Source organism: Triticum aestivum, chromosome 4A (genome assembly GCF_018294505.1).
Source record: "Triticum aestivum cultivar Chinese Spring chromosome 4A, IWGSC CS RefSeq v2.1, whole genome shotgun sequence".
In the NCBI taxonomy this organism is placed as follows: Eukaryota; Viridiplantae; Streptophyta; class Magnoliopsida; order Poales; family Poaceae; genus Triticum; species Triticum aestivum.
The window spans coordinates 626,713,521-626,727,493 of record NC_057803.1 but is presented as its reverse complement, the minus strand read 5'-3'; positions in this window follow the sequence as shown (position 1 = coordinate 626,727,493).

The window sequence follows — 13,973 nt, the reverse complement described above, 5'->3', positions numbered from 1 at the left end:
GTACATAAAATTATTATGCAGAATATTTTATGTTTGTCCGCACTGCATTATTTTTGCAGAGATATTATACCGACGCTTGTACGTACTGTCGGTCTAGCCAGCCTCTCACTATGACCTAGGCCGGCTGACCTGTGTCGACATCGCCGTGCCACAACACCGCCACGCCATCGAGCCGACCCCGGCGCTCAGGCCATATTTACCAAGCTTATCCACTTCACAAAAATTAATTATGCATTTTTTCTCAATTATTATTATTACTTTCTTGCACTATTCCATGTGTGCAGGTAATCAACTTCGACTGCATCACGCGGTCAACTCTGTGGGACGACATCATCGTCCTGCTTGCATCGATCAAGTTGCGGCGTCGCCTCAGCGCGTGTGTCTGTGTCAGCATGCAATTGACTTACACCGCGCATTACCTGGCACGACGACGCCCATCGAGGCCGAAGAGAGTTCGGCTCGGCGCAACCACATGGAGATTTGACCTTCTTTTTTCCTTTCTCACTTTATATTATTTAATTAAGTAGTTACTTTGGGGAAGTTCTCTCACTCCTATGGCTACATCCGGATCAGGTTATCAACTTCGACTGCGTCACGCGGTCACTTCGGCAAGCCGGCGTTGTCGTCCCAATCAGCATAAATTGGCTCTCGTGATCACCTTGTTGGTTGAATCGCCATACCGACATGTTCGGTTGCCTCTGGAACTTCGGCATCGCTGAGAGAGCTCCACCTCATCGAGTGTTCGGCAAAAGGGTCATATTTCTTTTATTACTCACTTTGCATAAATTATTAATTATGCAACGATTTTTATTATTATTATCTCCGGCTTGCACTATTTTTTGTGCACATGTAAACGATTCGGGTCGGGCAGCGCTGTCACTCCAGCGTACTGACGTGTTGACATGGGGTTCCCGTCGTCGCCTTACCGACCTACCGCGTCACCTCGGCTGGACCGGGGGCTTTGCCATCTCTTCATCAAACCTACTCCGGGGACTCCGGCATCATCAGCCGACCAGCTTCGTTAGCTCGGCTGCTCCTCAACACGTCAGCCGCGCAATGTCGCCACTTCGTCAAGCCGAGCTCTTTTCTCGGACACTTCGGAACCGGCTTAGGGGCTAGGACTTCGTCCCATCGTAAGCTCAGACCGCGTCATCAATACCGAACACATTAACTAGCTAAGTCGCTTTCATGCTCAAAAACTTCCAGTTTTAAATTTTGTTCGGTTCGACCAAGCATTATATTTTTTTGGCAAAAAGTTGTATGTGAACTTCCTTTTCAAAACTTTGTTTGTGACACACAAATTCAAATACCCCGTTTAGTTGGGAGCTTCCTTTATGAAGCCATTCTTCTTGCATATGATTATACTTGTATGGCTTCGTTTCTTGTCCGTGCATTACGCCAGAATATGCACCATGTTGACTTAAGTGTTCCGCAAGCTGGGTTGCCTTGCTCCTATGTTTACCCCTACGTTCCTGATTGTTCGGCTAGGGAGTAAAGGGAGAACCTCCGCGATTGTCACGATCGGTTCATTCGAGCTCGGACCTTAGACTGGGTGAAGCCGAAAGCTAGCGCTCTTATTGTTTTCAATCATGGTCGGAACACAACGGAACTCATGAATACAAAAAATCTACTGCACAAGTCTCATAGTAACAATGAGAAACCAAAGAAAGGTATCGGTGGAGGTACTATTTTCTTCGAGGATGCTTCTTACATTTCGTCAGTAATATAGCATAAGTTTCCTGAGCGTGCTTTGTCTGTTACAGCCTTATGGCCTGATTGCCTGGTTATCGGAAACACCGTCGATATTCTCGATAGGTGGAGTACATAACACTTTTCGGCCCTTGACCGAAGAGGGAGAAGACGACGGTCGGTTAAGATGCGTTTAAAGGTCGGATGAACACAAATATGATATAAGTACTTCGGTACATAAACTCATGATAAAATCTTTTAGCCAAGTCGCTTGGGGGCACTTGAATTAGTATGAGTCATTTTTATTAGTCACTGCACAGTCTTTTTCTACCACTCCTTTCTCGACTCAGGTGTATGATCAATAGCCAGGTAGCCTGGTTTCTCTCTAAAAGCCGCTAGCGTTTAGTTCGCTAAACTAGCCTGAGAAACACTCCGCCTTCGGGATAGGGAGGTTGAAGCCGAGGGCTGACCCACTTGAAGTCTAGAGATTAGATCTGTCATGTCAAAACATGACGAAAGTACAATTTTAAGACCAATTTCATATTGGCACCAAAACAGCTTGATTCAATCTAGACGTAAAGTTTTTACGCATGTTTGTTTGCCTTTTTTAGCTTATAACATCTTTCACCTATTTTATGTTTCAGGAAGAGGGACATTCTCTTGGTGAAGGTGTTCGGCGTGAAACTCTTTTCTAAAAACTATAGTTCGGCAACTTTCCTTCTGAACTCCACCTCGGTATTGACAAAAATACATCACAGTTGAACTTCTTCCTGAGGAGGTATGATCCTAGGGTCGACCATTTTGCCCAACCCAATTCTCGGGGGGCTACTGCATTTGACAATCCAATGCAGACAATTTAAGTGCAATATAGTTTTCGAGGAGATTATGATCCTCAGATTGGTCGGCCACACCCAACCTAAGTCTCGAGGACTTTGCACACCGCTTTTTGTGTCCCGAAGTATTCTGCCGAGCTAGGAGTTGATCCTCAGGCCAATTTTGCGAATCAACCTGAGTCTCAGGGGCTACTGGGATCAGCTTTCTTACGTCATCCTTCAGGTGCATCTCGGGTTTTAGACCGATACACACCTTGAGGGCTACTGGCTATATATCTCGGTGGAGAATAAATTGCACCAATCAAAAATATTGACAAAAATCGTCCCGCAGTCGGGGTGGTGCACCACCTCAGAAGCAGTCCGGCATAAAGCTCGGGCGCTAGTTGTTGGCTCCATGGAGGGCATTTCCGGCATTAAGCTCGGCTAAACTCCTTCAACTTTTTTGAACCAAGGTGATCTATGACACCTCGGATATAGTCCGGCGTTGGAGCTCAGATACAGTCGGACGCTGGAGCTCGGATGCAGTTCGGCGTTGGACCTCGGATGTAACAATACTCTTCGGATACAGTCCGGCGTTGGAGCTCAGATACGTTCCTGCGTTGGAGCTCGGAGGCAGTCCAGCGTTGGTGCTCGGCTGCAAAAGATACCTCGAATGTAGTCCGGCGTTGGAGCTTGGACGCAAGAGGGCACTATCGCCCGGGAACAACTTCAAACCCAAGGTGTGGCATACAAATAACAAGGCATTGATAAAGGCCGGAAACTTAAAGGGGCTCCTCGGATACCTGATAACCCACAAGTATAGGGGATCGCAACAGCTTTCGAGGGTAGAGTATTCAACCCAAATTTATTTATTCGACACAAGGAGAGCCAAAGAATATTCTCAAGTATTAGCAGCTGAGTTGTCAATTCAACCACACCTGGAAACTTAGTATCTGCAGCAAAGTGTTTAGTAGCAATGTAATATGATAGTGATGGTAACGGTAACAAAAGGTTAATGAAAGCAAAGTACTGTTTTTGGTATTTTGTAGTGATTGTAACAATAGCAACGGGAAAGTAAATAAGCGTAAACCAGTATATGGAAAGCTCGTAGGCATCAGATCAATGATGGATAACTATGCCGGATGTGATTCATCATGTAACAGCCATAACATAGGGTTACACAGAACTAGCTCCAATTCATCAATGTAATGTAGGCATGTATTCCGAATATAGTCATACATGCTTATGGAAAAGAACTTGCATGACATCTTTTGTCCTACCCTCCCATGGCAGCGGGGTCCTAATGGAAACTAAGGGATATTAAGGCCTCCTTTTAATAAAGAATCGGAACAAAGCATTAGCACATAATGAATACATGAACTCCTCAAACTATGGGCATCACCGGTGTCGGTGTCAAAACCGGCAGATCTCGGGTAGGGGGTCCCGAACTATGCGTCTAGGCCGGATGGTAACAGGAGGCCAGGGACACGAAGTTTTACCCAGGTTTGGGCCCTCTTGATGGAGGTAAAGCCCTACGTCCTGCTTGATTAATATTGATGATATGGGTAGTACAAGAGTAGATCTACCACGAGATCGGAGAGGCTAAACCCTAGAAGCTAGCCTATGGTATGATTGTTGTTCTGTATGTTGTCCTACGGACTAAAACCCTCCGGTTTATATAGACACCGGAGAGGGTTAGGGTTACACAAAGTCGGTTACAATGGTAGGAGATCTACATATCCGTATCGCCAAGCTTGCCTTCCACGCCAAGGAAAGTCCCTTCCGGACACGGGACGAAGTCTTCAATCTTGTATCTTCATAGTCCAGGAGTCCGGCTGAAGGTATAGTCCAGCCATCCGGACACCCCCTAATCCAGGACTCCCTCAGTAGCCCCTGAACCAGGCTTCAATGATGACGAGTCCGGCGCGCAGATTGTCTTCGGCATTGCAAGGCGGGTTCCTCCTCCAAGTACTTCATAGGAGATTTTGAACACAAATATAGTGTCCGGCTCTGCAAAATAAATTTCCACATAGAGAGAATAATATTTACACAAATCTAATATGATGACGTATTCCCTAGTGTGACATCACACCACGGCCAAGCCTTTATTCGAATTGTTTTATTATCCCGCCTCAGCGTGTTATGCGAGGCGGTTTCCTTGGCACGTCTTGTCAAAGCAGAGATCGTGTCCCCTTATTCCGGGATTCTCATCAATACGGGCGTGGGTAACCCAACCGCGCCATCGATTACGGTGCTTGGGAGATAAGCGAGTTTTACCGGGCTGGTGGGGACGCATACTCGCGTCCACCCATATAAGGGGATAAGGATCCGCCTTTTCACCTATGCCTTCTTCCTCCTTTGCCTATGCATTTTCGCGCACTCAAGCTCCAACGCCCAAGTCCGCACTCCCCACCTCAACCTTCTCTAGTCATGTCCGGAGTGGGAGGCAAGTGGATGGTCTCCTCCGTTACGGACGGACGTATATATCAAAAGACTAAGGAAGGCCGGATGCTTGTCTAACGACATTGCGCACCGGCTTCCCGAAGAGGGGCAGCTCACCCTCACCCCTAGGCCCCATGAGAGGGTGGTGTTCCTCCCCCATTTCCTCCGCGGACTGGGCTTCCCTCTCCACCCATTTGTCTGGGGGCTCATGTTCTACTATGGCCTGGATTTCCACGATCTGGCACCGAACTATGTCCTCAACATCTCAGTGTTTATCGTCGTGTGCGAGGCTTTCCTCCGCATCCGCCCCCATTTCGGCCTATGGCTCAAGACTTTCAATGTCAAGTCGAAGGTGGTGCGCAGCAACCAGGCGGCGTGCGGAGTGCGGAGGCGCCATGGTGGGCAAGATGCCCAACATCTTATGGCTCGAGGGCTCCTTTGTGGAGACCCTAAAGTGGTGGCAATCAGGGTGGTTTTACATCACCGAGCCGCGCGACCCTAAGTGGGTCGCAGCCCCCGAGTTCCGATCCGGGCCCCCTACGCGGCTCACCTCCTGAAAAGAGACGGGCCTGTCGTGGGGTAAAAAGGGAGAGCTGACCGGACTCCAAACATACATCCAAACCCTGGTGGACAAGCAGCTCAAGCTTGTCAACGTAGTCCAGGTTATGCTCATCCGCCGGATCCTCCCGTGTCAACAACGGGCTTTCAACCTGTGGGAGTTCGACCCGGCGCGGCGCCGAACTCTGAGCAGGCTCTTCGACATGACGTACAAAGATGCCTGGAAGGTGCTTTTCAAAGGCGCCGAGGCCCCCGCATCTGTTACCGAGGATCGCAGATTTAGCATGCAGCGTCACGCTCGTGCAGTAAGCTATTTTTACCTTTTACAGGGTATTACTTTTTCATAGTTTGACTCCATGCGGGATCTAAACTCCCTTACCTTTGACAGGATTGGCAGGAGACGTCCGGACAGATCAACTGTCCGGCTCCTTTGCCCAAAGGCCCAACAGATGCTCGCTTGGCGAAGCTGCTGGTTCCGGCACCCTATGTGGTGCCGGAGAAGAAGGCCAAGAAGAAGGCCACGGGGACTCAAACGATTGCCCGGTGCCAGGAGGTGTCTGATCCATCATCCGACGGCTCCAAGACGAACTCCTCCCACGAAGACGAGGAGGAGGAAGAAGAGACCTCTCCCCCTCTAGCTGGCACTACTAGGGAAAATCCTATACACAGAATCTTACCAGCAGCACGCTATAAAATCAGGCGCTGCTGCTAAGTAGCAGTAGCGCGGGCTGTGGAAACTCGCTGCTGAAACAAGTTTATCAGTAGCGCGCGCACTCCAAGCGGCGCTACTGCTAAAATTACCACGACGCCGCCGCGAGGCCAGTTATAGCAGCAGTGCATTAAAATAGACAGCGCTACTGCTACGTAACGTAGCAGTAGCGCATTCTGGCAATAATCGCTACTGCTAAATTAACTACAGATCTCACTAGCACGCCTCATCCACAGATCACACTCACACACACTCGATCACGGTCTCCTCCTCACCCCCCGCGCAGCCGGTCCTCCCCCGTCGCCCCTCCCCCGATCTGCGCCGCTGTAGCCTCATCCTCCTCGCTGGACTCGGTACCGGCCTCCTCCTCCGTCCTCTCTCCACTCACCGCTGGCCGCCCCCTCCTCGCTCCGCCTTCCTCCTCGATCCGTCCTCCCTCCACTCGCCGCCAGCCGGCCCCTCCTCGCTCCGCCTTCCTCCTCCGTCCTACTATCTTCTCCCTCCTCGAGTCGCCCCTCCTTGTCCCTCCTCCCTGATACATTTTGATTTAGTAGGCTTTCATATGTAAGATTTTGATTTAGTTGATTTAGTATGCTAGTGGATTTAGTATGCTAGTTGATTTAGTATGCTAGTTGATTTAGTCGATTTAGTTGATATGATTCAGTTGATTTAGTAGGCTAGTTGATTTAGTTGATTTAGAACATTTTGATTTAGTTTATTTAGTAGGCTAGTTGATTTAGTTGATTTAGTAGGCTAGTTGATTTAGAACATTTTGATTTAGTTGATTTAGTAAAATGGCGCCACCACCAGCACCACTATGTCGACTGTGCAAGTCAAGGTGCGCCAGCAACCTTGCAACTGGCAAGCTGTTCGGCATCTACTTCCATCTGAGTTTTCATCATGCGGCGGTAAGAAATTAGATGAAATGTAACAACTATTATATTTTTAGTGTTGGCATTACTGCATTGTGTCATTTTGCTTTTCTTACATAGATCGTCCCATGCAATGTGAGGTTGAAATTCAACAAGCTGACAGGAGATACTGTGACATTTGAGGCTCCTGGGGGGCCGTACAATATGGAGGTCGAGAAAGGACGCAATATGTCGCAGATTGGAGGAGATGGATGGGCCCGTTTCCTCGCTCGCATGCGTCTTACTAGTGGTGAGTTGATCAGATTCTCCTTCAGAGCAGAAAGACCCAAGCTGGTTGTCATTTATATCAACCTGGTGGAAGATGATGAAGATGACGAAGATGATGAAGATAATGAGGACCCACTCAATGAAGATGATGAGAACCCACTTCATGAAGCCATCATAGCTCAAAGAATGAGGCTGAGCGAGGAGGAGGTGTGCAACCTATGGGACATAATTCCGCCACGTGATGACTTCGTCGGGGTTCCATTCGTGACCCGCCTGACAAGTACCATGGTCGATCGGCATGAAATGGTATGTTAAACGTACTACATGTAGTAATTTGATGATATATATATGCTTTATTGTTATACTTACAAATGCAAATTATCTGATTATATGCTTAGTGAATCCGATGATATGCTTAGTGTAGAGTCCAATGATATGATTTGTGGAATCTAGTCGATGATATACTTTAGTGTAGAGTCTGATCACATGCTTAGGCTATTTATTAATTGATATGTTTTTCTTATTCAGAGATTGTCAAAGAACCTATCTGTGAGTTGTGGTATCGAGCCTGATGAAGAAGGCTCAGTTGGACTACGCCTTACCGCAAGGGGCTCCGTCACCACATGTACTTACCGCATGGGCACAGATGGTCGCACACACTCGAACTCGGTTGGGTGGAAGAGATTCCTCGTTGGCAAGAATCTTCGTGCTGGATAGGCCATCCTAATTACTATCAGGAACACCCACCGCCCAGGCTGGAGGATGATGATCGTCGTCGATATCATCTAGAACTACATATGTGTATGTGGCTATATCATCTAGAACTACATATGATGATCGTCGTCGATATCATGTAGAACTACATATGATGATCGTCGTCGATATCATCTAGAACTAAATATGATGATTGTCGTCGATGTCACCTTGTACTGCTTGAGGATGCATGTTGAGTATATATGAAATTGTTATCTAGTACTCCCTCGGTTCCAAATTACTCGTCGTGGTTTGAGTTCAACTTTGAACTAAAACCACGACGAGTAATTTCGAACCGAGGGAGTACTACCTAGTACCTATAATGCTTTATGAAATTGATATCTAGTAGTACCTAGTATCTGGAAATTGCAGTTTATCGAAGTCGGAATGGGGAAATGGTGAAAGATATAACAGTAGCGCTGGACCGGGAAATCGCTACAGCTAAGTAATAGCAGCACGTTCCTGAAAAGCGATGCTGCTATAGTCAATAGTGGTAGCGCGGGTACAGGCAGCGCTACTACTAAGAGTTAGCTGTAGCGCCTTATTGGTAGCGCGGGTACCCGCGCTGCTGATAGGCCTAAAACCCGCGCTGCTGCTAGCCTTTTCCCTAGTAGTGGGGGGAAGGGAAGAAAAGGAAGGCCGCCCCAACTAGGGAAGCCTAAGGGTCCAAGAAGGGGAAAACCCTTCCTCCGGACTACTCCACCAACGCCGACGACGGCGAAGAGGAGTGGCCGCACAGGGCCAAGCCCCTGGCGAAATTGTAAGTATCCGGATACCAGAGTAATTCATAGTATTCCTTTATTGCAGTGCTTTCCCTTATGTCGAATATGATTATGCAGCCCACCCAAAGACCGGCTCGACGCGTCATCGAGCGGTTCACTGGACTCGTCAGATGTGAATTCGCTTCCGACGGCTTCCTCCCCCCGCCCTACGGACGACGCTGAAGTGTTGTCCCAACAGGTTCCAAGCCAGGAGGAGGTGGTCCTGGAGGCGCCGCGAGGCAACCTCCCGGACTCCAGGAGTGAAGGGGAAAAAACCCCAGGGCTCCAAGTCCGGCTCTAGGCCGGACACCGCTCCGGAACCTCCAAAGGTTCCAGAGTCCGGCGGGGGACCTCCTTCCAAGAGGAGCAGGCCCTCCGTGCCGGTGACCGCCATCCAACCAGAGGCGCCGGACAATCTGTTGGAGGCGCTCAAAGGCGCCTCCTGTCGTGGTTCTAAGCCTGACAGTAGAGTGGGGGGTAGGTATGGAGAGGCAAGGTCCTAGCTATGGAGAGGTTGTAAGCACAAAGGATGTACGAGTTCAGGCCCTTCTCGGAAGAAGTAACAGCCCTACGTCTCGGAGCCCGGAGGCGGTCGAGTGGATTATGAATGTATGAATTACAAGGTGCCGGACCCTTCTGCCTGTGGAGGAGGGTGGCTTATATAGAGTGCGCCAGGACCCTAGCCAGCCCACGCAGGAGAGGGTTTAAGGTGAGTTAAGTCTGGGGCGTTACTGGTAACGCCCCACATAAAGTGCCTTTACTATCATAAAGTCTACTTGATTACAGGCCGTTGCAGTGCAGAGTGCCTCTTGACCTCCTGGTGGTCGAGTGAGTCTTCGTGGTCGAGTCCTTCTGGCCGGTCGAGTGAATCCTCGTTGGTCGACTGGAAGGCGACCTCTTCTAAGGATGTCCTAGGGTAAGTTACTTGGATCAGGTCCATGACCCTACCCTAGGTACATAACCCCATCATTAGCCCCCGAATGGATTGAGGCTTCGAGTGAAGAAGGAGTCGATGTCGTTTCCGATTGACCTTTGCGCTCTAGTTGTGCGTTGTTCTGGACCAAAGAATCTCTTCGTTGACAGGGAGTAATTTGCCTTCAGTCGACTCGATCCATTCTGTTTTTGCGTCGAGTGATCTCCGAGCGACGGATCGCCGGAAACACCGCGTCTGACAGACTGATTTGTTGCTCGCGGATTCCGCGGGATGCGAAATTTGGGGGCGCGCGCGAAGCGGGGCGGACCGCGGCGTTCGGATGGGACGAGGCATAGATGCCTCGATCTCCGCGCCGCCTTTTTCGCCACGTATCCAGCCTGCATAACTGCTCTCAGATATGATTAGATCGACCGGGCCCACATGTCAGCCACTCGGAAGGGACCTTATAAATGCACCCGGCGAGGATTTCTGTGCTGCGCCCCAGCATTCTCCCTCTCTCTCTGCTTCCTTCTTCCCAGCTCAGCGTGCTCGCTCTCGTCCCCGCACCACTTCCCTTCGCGCATCTCTCCGGCGACCATGGCCAAGGAGAAGACGGCGGCGCTGGAGCGCGCCAAGAAGGCGTCGGCGTCGGAGAAGGCGAAGGGGAGATCCACCAGCCGCGGAGGGTCCTCGTCCAGATCCCGCCTGCCGAAGGGCTGGGTCCAAGGAGACTGGATCCAGTCGACCATCACAGAGAAGGACCTCCTCGACATGGCCAACGAGGGCTTGATCCCTCACGGAGCTGCGAGGTTGCCGGGGATGGAGTGGCAGCCACAGCCAGAAGAGGGTGAGTGTGTGCTTTTGGCCACTCATGTTGATCGTGGGTTTTCCTTGCCGCCAAGTATTTTCTTCCGTGGCTTCTTGAATTTCTTTGGAGCGCAGCTTCACCACTTTACCCCAAACTCCATTGCCTATCTTGCTGCATTCGTGTCCATGTGTGAGGGTTTCTTGGGCTGTCGACCGCACTGGGGTTTGTTCAAACATATATTCACGTGTCGCTCTCAGACCGTGAAGAAGGCGAGCCCAGGTGATGAGAGAACCCGAGTCGTCCAAATGTGTGGGGGCCTGGGGATCCAGGTGAGGAATAAGAGCACCTTCCCGCCCATGACCTTTCCCGAGTCCGTCAGAGGCTGGCAGTCGACTTGGTTCTACTGCCAGGTCCAGTCGACGCCAGGGCAGTCGAGTGGACTCCCTCCGTTCACCATGGACCGAGTGAGCAAGCCTTCCCCTCTGAAGCTGATTCCGGAGGAAAAAGCTGACGTGAAGATGTTGATGGAGCGCGTGGTGCAGTTGGTTCGGGAGGGAGTGATGGGCATGGACCTCCTGGAGGTTTTCCTCAGGCGTCGCATCCAGCCTCTCCAGTTCCGGAGCCACTGCATGTGGTTGTACTGTGGGACCGAAGACGAGACTAGAGTCCATCCAGAAGCAGTCGACGATGTCACTCTGGAAAGATGGATGGTAGCCGTCACTGGAAACAAGGACAACCCACGCGGAGCCAGACGGATTCCTCCACTCGACCACAACAGTGATCCAGATAAGTTACACTTGCCCTGCTCTCCACTGCATTCTTGTCGCATTCATCTCTGTTTACTCTGCCGACTGGTCGACTGATCATTGTCTGGGCATTTGTTAGGCCCTCACCGAGCTGTACTCGATGCCCAATGGGGCACAAGCTTCGACTGAGGAGGGCGAGGCGAGCGGAGGCGAGAGCCAGGAAGAGGAGGAATGGGACTCGGATGTCGCAGAGGACGAAGACGACGATGATGATGATGTCAGTGATGAAGACGACGTCGAGGACGAGGAAGAGGAGGAGGAGGAGGAGGAGGTCGTGCCACCGCGCTCGGAAAGGCGGTCGAAGCTCGTCCACGACCCTTCGACTGAACGTGGCAAGGGGGTTGCGACGCAGTCGACCAAGCGCCCTAGGACCACCTCTCCAGCGCCGACTGAAAAGGCGCCGAAGCAGCCCAGGGCGGCCTCGTCGAAGCCGATCAAACTCTTGCCGAAGATGAAGGTGTCCATCCCTACCATATCAGGGTAACCATGCTGCTCATATTTTCTTATTCTGTGCGAACTTTATTTCTGGTCGACGCTGAAGTTAGTCGACTGATCCTTTGGAGTTGCAGTGCTGCTACTTCTGAGACCTCGGCCCGGGCCGATGGCCACGAGATGGAGGATGCGGCAACTTCGAACCCAGGTACTGTATTCTTAACACCGTTTTTAGTCGACTGACTCGCGACCTCTGATCCTGATTCTTCTTCGCAGCTCCGCCCCATACTGTTACCAATCTTCCTGACGACGACGAGGATGAAGAACCACTGGCACGCAGGAAGAGTCGGAAAACGCCCGCCAGTAAGGTGCCTCAGGATGTGACGGCGCCTGAGACTCTGACTGTGGAGGAAGAGAACACCACTCGACACACGGTGTCCTTCGCAAATCCACTGACGAGTGCTCAGCAGCCCTCCCTCTTCACGACTCACCACGTCCCAGAGGACCAAGCTGGTGCAGCGAAGGAGGCAATACGCCAGGCGGGACTCATGATGGAGCAGCTGAAGACCATCCGAGACGCGAGCCAGGCAGCTTATGACGCCAGCTCTGCCCTCCAAAGCAATGTCCAGGTCAGTCGACCGCTGTTTGTTCTGTTGGATATGCTACCAAAAACTTTTCTTTTCCGGAATTTATAGCAGTCACCCACTGGGTGTGTCGAATAAACTCCGTGTTAGCGGGGGCACGCTGAGTGCACCCGCTGGGTGTAGTCCCCGAGACTACGGTCGAATGCTTGTATTCGGCTGTAGTCTTAGAAACGTGTGTTTTTCCCTTTTTCACTCGGAAGTGAATTATATTTGAAATTTAGTCGATTGGTTCTTCGCAGAACTCTTGTGATCTTGTGGCTCGCTACTCAGAGCTGGAACAAAAACATACTCAAGTCGAGCTGAGCTTGAAGCTGGTTCAGGAGAAGCTGACAAAGGCAAAGGAGGAGACCGAAGGTATGTTTGGTGAGACCCTGACGACTGCTTTTCCCCTTGCTTGTTTCAGCATCTGATCTTGCTGTAACTTGCAGGTAAGGTAAGGGAGGCCCAGCAGAAGAAAGACCTTGAGCTAGCTGAGAAGATCAAGCTTGCTGACGAGAAGTTAGCTTCAGTCACCAAGCTCGAACAAGACAATACCAATCTGAGAGCTGCTCTTGGGATTGCCAACAAGGAGGTCAGTCGACTGAGAACTGACAAAGCTGCCCTGACCGACCAAGTCAGCAAATTGACTGAGAAGAAAACTGAACTGGAGGCCTTCCTGAGTGGCCTTGCCAAGAAGCTGTTTCTTATGCTTGAAGGTAAACCTCCATGTTTGGCAAATATTTCCAATTGTGGCTTTTTCCATTCGACTATCTCCTTGACTTAGTGATCACCCTTGCAGAATTTTGTCAAAACTTTGAAGAAGAAACCAGCCGACTGGAGCCAAACCTTGACCCCGTCAATTCTCCGGTGAACGACGAAGTTGCCATGGATGTTTTCCGACTGGAGTCTCGTGTTGCAGCTGTCGTGGACTATCTCGCAAGGCTGAAGGCCGCCACATCTCGCATCGACTCGACGCTCTGGCCTGAGGAGACACTTCAGAATGACCTTGAGTCGTTGATGGCCCGTTTGAACACGATCCCTGGTCGAGTGCAGGAGTGGAAGAAGTCCTCGGCTCGGTGTGGTGCAGATGTCGCTCTGTGTCTGGCCCGTGTCCACTGCAAAGATGCGCGAGAAGAGAAGCTGGCGGCCCTTCGGGTGGCCAATACCAAGAAGCACGACTTCAGATCCTTTATGGAAACTTTCCTTGCAGCTGCCACTCGGATCGCCGACGGGATTGACCTTGATGAATTTGTTGCACCTTCCAGCCCTCCACAGGAGGGGTAAAAAACTTCTTCTGGCTCGACGCTTTAAATTTGCCTCGGTATGCCGAGTGAAATTGTAACCGACAAACCTTAACGGGCTTGACGCCTGAGCACTTTCGGTTCCTTTAGATGTCGATTCAAACTTGGATTTGGTGCTTGAATACGATTGCCTTCGGCTCGGAATGTCTTTTGCAGGTTCAAAGCAAGGTGCCTGTGCTTAGGCGAGCGCTTGGACTGCAGCTAAGCCTCCGAGTGAGAGGGTTGTT